The 6,105-nt window shown below is 49.7% G+C and overlaps 1 long non-coding RNA gene across 1 annotated transcript; it reads right to left on the bottom strand.

Moving 5' to 3' along the window:
- Positions 1–944: 944 nt before the first annotated feature.
- Positions 945–3,687, bottom strand: LOC102240187. The gene is made up of 4 exons (XR_314374.2): positions 3,567–3,687; positions 3,240–3,349; positions 2,393–2,468; positions 945–1,030 (listed from the first exon to the last, which is right to left on the bottom strand). It is a non-coding gene; the product is annotated as an uncharacterized LOC102240187 (long non-coding RNA).
- Positions 3,688–6,105: the final 2,418 nt, after the last annotated feature.

The raw sequence follows: 6,105 nt of genomic DNA, 5'->3' as shown, positions 1-6,105 counted from the left end.
GGAGTCTGGGTGCCGGGTGCTCTCAGCAGCCAGCGACAGCTGTCCCTCTGGACGGCTTTGTCCAGAAGCCCCAGCGCCTCTCGGCTTCTACACCCCTGCTTCCTACAGGGAGAGGCCCAAGTGCAAAACAACAACACGACAAACACAATGGACGAGCCCTTCGCAGCCTCCAAAGGAAGAAAGGACAATGGGAGGTGATGTAAGGGCCACTGAACAGCCAGTGACTCAGCGCTTCTGCGCCATCAACACCAGCTGCAGCGGGTGGCGGCGGCGGTGGTGGCGGTGGCGGTGGTGGCAGCGCACGGACAGCCACACACACACACACACACACACACACACACACACACACACATACGCACACATGCACACACGCACATGCGCTGTGCGAGCATCCCACCGCCTGGGAGGGGCAAAAATTCTGACTGTGCTGCAGACAAGACACCGAAGCTAAGATTTCTGCTGCTGGGAGCCTGGCAGAACGTGTGAGGCTGCTGCTTATTCCTTCCGCTTCCCGGTCACATCTTCCATCCAGACTCGCCCCCTGAAGGTGCCGACACGGGTCCCTGGGGGCGAATTTCCCAAACGGATCCAGAGCCCACCTGCAAGCACAGCTCTGCCTCATCCTGACTCTCTGGACTGGGCGATCACATGATACAATCTGGTCGGGGTGGTACATTTCCGTGTTGGCTCCTCGGGGAGACTGGGCTGGGGGAATCATGGAGGGGCTGGGAAGGTTTTGCACAGACGACACATGGGAGGGGAATCTGTCCCAGGGGATTTTTTAAAATATATTTTATTGATTTTTTACAGAGAGGAAGGGAGAGGGATAGAGAGTGAGAAACATCGATGAGAGAGAAACATGGATCAGCTGCCTCCTGCACAGTCCCTACTGGGGATGCCCGCAACCAAGGTACATGCCCTTGACCGGAATCGAACCTGGGACCCTTCAGTCCACAGGCTGACGCTCTATCCACTGAGCCAAACCGGTCAGGGCTGTCCCATGGGATTTTGACTCAGGCCATCACTCTGTCTGCAAATGAAGAGATGCATTTTTAAATTCAGCCTTAACTACAATTTGAGTCCTCAAAGTAACCCTGCCCCTGAGAACCCTGCCGATGGGGCTGGTCCCACAGGCCCACCGTTAACCACCAAATCCACACATCATACCAGCTCCCCTCATCAGAAGTTACTCAAAAGCCGCTTAATTTTAAAAAATATTTCTTATTGATTTCAAAGAGGAAGGGAGAGGGAGAGAGATATAAAAACATCATTGATGAGAGAGAAGCATTGATCTGCTGCCTCCTGCACGCCCCCTACTGGGGATTGAGCCTGTAACCCGGACATGTGCCCTAACCAGGAATCAAACAGTGACCTCCTGGTTCATAGGTCGATGCTCAACCACTGAGCCACGCCAGCTGGGCTGGGTCTGTTATTTTTTGTTTCAGCCTCATTTAGGCACCTGATGCCATTCTCCTTGGCTGCTCCCCCAGCACAGATTCTCCCTCTATGACCCCTGCATCCCCACACCGTCTCAGGCCACCTCGAACCGGAGTTAGTGTCTCCTGGCCCGCGCTCTCTGTCACAGGCCCTGCTCTCCGTGGGAGGACAGTTCTTTTCTAAAGGGAGTCTATTTCCTCTCTCCACCTATTCCCACTGCCAAGGCTGCTGTAGCTTTCTCAGGGGTTCCCCCAATGAGACTTCTTCTCTTGCAAGACCTGATGCCAAAGAGGACCGCCCTCCACCCCAGCCCTGCCCCCCTCTGAGGGAGGGCGTCCAATGACAACTTTCCTCACCAACTCCCCTCTGTCTGTTTTCCTGATCCTTCCTGACCCCTTCCTGGGTGGGAGCTCTTAAGGGTTGTGAAAAACAACTTTCAGATATTGCCTTTGAAATTCTACATATGGCCCGCGTTACAACACACATACCTCACACAAATGCACAGTGAGCCCTTACTTAATACAGGGACAGGTCTGTGCCTGTAAGCGAAACAACATCTAAGAAAAACAGATTTCAGATTGTGAGGCACCTCATCAACATAATAATGAAAGGACATGGACCGAACCAACTGCCGAGACAAAGACCGAAATTCCGGGGACCTAACGGCTGTACTGTCGAACCCAGCACCTGTGGGCACCCAGCGTTGTCATCTACAAAATGAAAATAGCAATGCCTGCCCCTCTCGCCACAGAAGCAGCGGTGGGATTTGGACACAACCGGCTCGAGTCTGCGTGGGAAAGCCATGCGCATCTTTTCCCAACGCCCAGGCTCCGTGATGTCACAGCAGGAGCCTGAAGCCAGCCACAGCGAGAGTATTTACACCATGGGAATGAGCAAGTGCTACAGGCTGGGCCTTCTCTCCTTCCCCGCCCGGAGCTTGTTATTACACACTTACCGGCCTACCAGCCGCGCATGCGATTGCAAACGCAATAAATCTCACTGCTGCATATTTTCTCCGTCTGGGGCTTGCACTGCACATAGACGTGTTCCCGGGCGTGGCCAGCCAAGCGGTGCCGAGGGGAGGACAATAGAGTCAGTTCTCAGGGCCTGAGGAAGCACCTGTTTTCTAGAAAAAGTAATTTACCAAAACGTGGGGGAGAGGAGTGGCCTGATTCCTCAGAGTGGGACACAGCTTGGGGTGGGAGGCTGGAGTGGTCCCCGCAGGCCAGGCGGCTTCCCATTTGCAGGCCTGGACGGGTCTCAGCTCTCGCTGGTGCCCAGAAGCAAGGAACATGCACTCCAGCCCCACAAGCAGGGTGGGCTCCGCGGCTCCATAGCTGTGCTCAACCCTCTGCCCTCTGCAGGCATCAGAACCTCGGGCAGGGAAGGCCACTGCACAAGCAGGAAACAGGGGGGCTTCAGGAGCCGTCGGGGATGGGGGACGCCTTCCTGGGAGCTGGCCAGGCCGGGAGGACCTTTGTCGCCTGCCCCCGGGAGGCATCCAGTCTAGGTTATTGCTCATCTGGCTTCACATCCCAGTGCAAGGATGGGTGAGACTTGGAGGACAAGACTCAGGGTGTGAAGGGCCAGTTTCTGCCTGTGCAATGATGACGTTCCCTGGAGAGGGTAGGGGACAGAGAGAGCCTGTAACTCATCAGCACAACAGCCCGTGGCAGTGACCCAGTGCGTCCAGGCTCCTCGAGGAGCACGGAGGAGCTGCGGGGGGCGGGAGGGGGGGGGACAGAGCCCTGCCCCCGCTACAGGTGGACTGCGTCAGCACATCCCCGACCCCTGGGACCCACCTGAGAACACATCACCTTGACTCCTGCGGTAGGACAGCTTTTCCAAGCCAGTTCCACTCCGTGTTCTTTATTTCTCCAGGTGTGTTTTCTTCGCGGACTCATTACCTTTCCTGAAATTAGGTCTCATTGGATTTGTTCTTTTTCTACCAGCCCGTATCGCCCCATTAACTTTCTAATACTGTTAGGGAGTCTTTCAATTATGTTAGAAATGAAGTCAGATTTGCAATCCTTAAAAATGTTTATTTAAATTTCCAGGCAAGTCCCCTTGACCTGGTTTCCTTTTGTCCTCTTGGGGCACAGAATCCCTGATGACACCCCTGGACTCACCGCAGGACCGAAGGACACCCGTGTCAAAGGGCAGGGGGCTCTGGAAACTGCGGAGGGACAGAGCCTGAGAGGAGCCGTTTCTTTCCCAGGTCACAAATGATGTGGGGAGAGGTGGCCGAACACCAGCCTTGCTTGTTGTTTACTAAACATCAACTTAGGAGAGTAGAGGCATGAGGAAGGGGGGATTAAATTCTCATTTAAAGAAATGCATTTGAGCCCTAACTGGTTTGGCTCAGTAGATAGAGCGTCGGCCTGCGGCCCGAAAGGTCCCAGGTTCGATTCCAGTCAAGGGCATGTACCTTGGTTGCAGACACATCCCCAGTAGGAGGTGTGCAGGAGGCAGCTGATCGATGTTTCTCTCTCATCAATGTTTCTCTCTCACCGATGTTTCTAACTCTCTATCCCTCTCCCTTCCTCTCTGTAAAAAAACCAATAAAATATATATATATTTTAAAAAGAAATGCATTTGCTTTGAATGTTGGGTAAACAGCCTCTCTATTAGAGAGTAGTGATAACTTATATATTTCAACATCCAAATTTAGAAAAGTGAAATTTATGAAGCCAAAAGCTGATATGAATGAGGCTCAGATCAACACCTCCAATCACCCCTCCCCCCCGCCCCCCAGGCATTCTTAGGCTTAAATGGTACCTTTCCCAGTAAGGAATATACCTGTCAAGAAAGACTCCTTGTGGTTAATTGGGCCCATATTCATAATCAGAGTCTAGGACAGTGATGGCGAACCTTTTGAGCTTGGCGTGTCAGCATTTTGAAAAACCCTAACTTAACTCTGGTGCCGTGTCACATATAGAAATTTTTTGATATTTGCAACCATAGTAAAACAAAGGTTTATATTTTTGATATTTATTTTATATATTTAAATGCCATTTAACAAAGAAAAATCAACCAAAAAAATGAGTTCACGTGTCACCTCTGACACGCATGTCATAGGTTCGCCATCACTGGTCTAGGAGCTGCTGTGTACATGGGACTTCGCATGCACATTAAATTTCAGAAAAAGGCCCTAGCTGGTTTGGCTCAATGGATAGAGTGTCAGCCTGCTGACTGAAGGGTCCCAGGTTCGATTCCGGCCAAGGGCACATGCCTGGGTTGTGGGCTCGATCCCCAGTAGGGGACATGCAGGAGGCAGCCAATCAATGATTCTCTCTCATCATTGATGTTTCTATCTCTCTCTCCCTCTCCTTTTCTCTCTAAAATCAATAAAATATATATTTTTTTAAAAATTTCAGGAAAATGCCACAGACTGGGCTGCCCAGCCTCCTGCACTGTGCTCCTGTCCACTGAGTCAACCCTTATAGGAAAGCTTCTAGGATGGAAATCTGAGAACTAGGACTGAGACTTCTCCCATCCAATCAGAGCTGCACAGCTACAGCCTCATTTGCATTTGACTGACCAATCACAGAGCTCCATTCTGACTAATCAGGACAGTGCTCTTTGGATCAATCTGTGAGGATTTGGAGTTCTTATCTGCATAGAAATGAACCAATCAGGAACTGGGGGCAGGCATTCTTCTCTATATAAGCCAGCTTCACCTCTGCCTCAGAGGGGCAACTTTTGGTTTTCTCCATAGGCTGTGTGTCCTTGACTTGCATACTGTTCACCTGAATAAAGTCTCTCCTTTTACTGCACCCCAAATCGGCATAGGATTGGTGGCAGCCGCCTTTTGTGGACAATCATGATTCCAGATCTGGAGGTAACAGGGCTTCCTACAACCGAAAGCATTTGGTTACAGCCTTGCCCCCAGGCTGACTCTCCATGAACTCTCACAACAGAGATCCCAGGCTCAAACAACCTTGTTGGGGCTGACAAGAACCTAATGGTTCCACCAGGCCAACTTAAACCTTTCTGAGCTTAAGTGGGTGAAGAAAGACTGCCTCTACCCCCAAGTTGTTATGTATATTACTATACTACCATCTAATGGCAAGGTGCATTAAAACATAAATGCAAGCTAGTCCAGGGACCACTGACTAACTACTCTTAACTTTTTTTTTTTCATAGCAAATAGTTATAATGTCTCACTCTATCCCTCCAGATAAGTCACCAAGTGGTCCCCATAGTTCATTAAAAAATGGCCCCAGATCCAAGTTCCTGGTAGAGAGAAAGTCATGAAGTCTAATTGGACTATCTGAAAAAAGAGTATATCAGCAGCAGGAAGGACAGAAAGATTTGTAAAACACCCCAGACGTGTGAAAGCTAAGAGAAATCATTATTTAAGATAGATGTTTAAGCTTTCCTATAAATGAGAATTGAGTAACAACAGGATTTTTAGAATATAGAGAAAAGGCTAAAAAAAAAAAATTAAACCATAACCCTACGCAGAGACTATCCACTGTTCTAAAAATAAAGTCCCATAGAGAAAATTAAGTTTTTTGCTATTTAAGAAAACGATAGCATATTACCAACCCTTTGACCTCTGTTCCTGCTAGTCAAGATTTTAGATTATTAAAATTTACTTGGGGATTTTCCTCCCCGTGTTCAGTGTTGGAAGTGAAGATTGTTTAAGGAAATTTACTGAGCAAT

The sequence above is a fragment of the Myotis brandtii genome, unplaced genomic scaffold (genome assembly GCF_000412655.1).
Source record: "Myotis brandtii unplaced genomic scaffold, ASM41265v1 scaffold627, whole genome shotgun sequence".
NCBI lineage: Eukaryota > Metazoa > Chordata > Mammalia > Chiroptera > Vespertilionidae > Myotis > Myotis brandtii.
Note: the sequence above shows the minus strand (reverse complement) of the source record. Positions and strands in the feature narration are given on the sequence as shown.